Source organism: Haplochromis burtoni, unplaced genomic scaffold (assembly GCF_018398535.1).
Source record: "Haplochromis burtoni strain Fernald_Lab_line unplaced genomic scaffold, NCSU_Asbu1 Contig_120, whole genome shotgun sequence".
In the NCBI taxonomy this organism is placed as follows: Eukaryota; Metazoa; Chordata; class Actinopteri; order Cichliformes; family Cichlidae; genus Haplochromis; species Haplochromis burtoni.
The window spans coordinates 1,372,117-1,372,330 of NW_024582481.1; positions in this window are offsets into that span (position 1 = coordinate 1,372,117).

Genomic DNA, 214 nt, shown 5'->3' on the forward strand with positions numbered 1-214 from the left:
CCTTCTTTCACACCCACAAAAGGCTTGCATGCAAACTTCGGCCAAGATTTAAAACTGACCTAACGTAAAATCTAATATTTCAATGAGCATTGTTTTTAAAAAATCCTTCACAAATCATGTTTAGGAATAAGAATAAAACACTTGATAGAACATATGTTAGTGAGGCACGGAAACTTGAGGACATTATTATGGCAGATTTTTTTTTTTCAGAGGG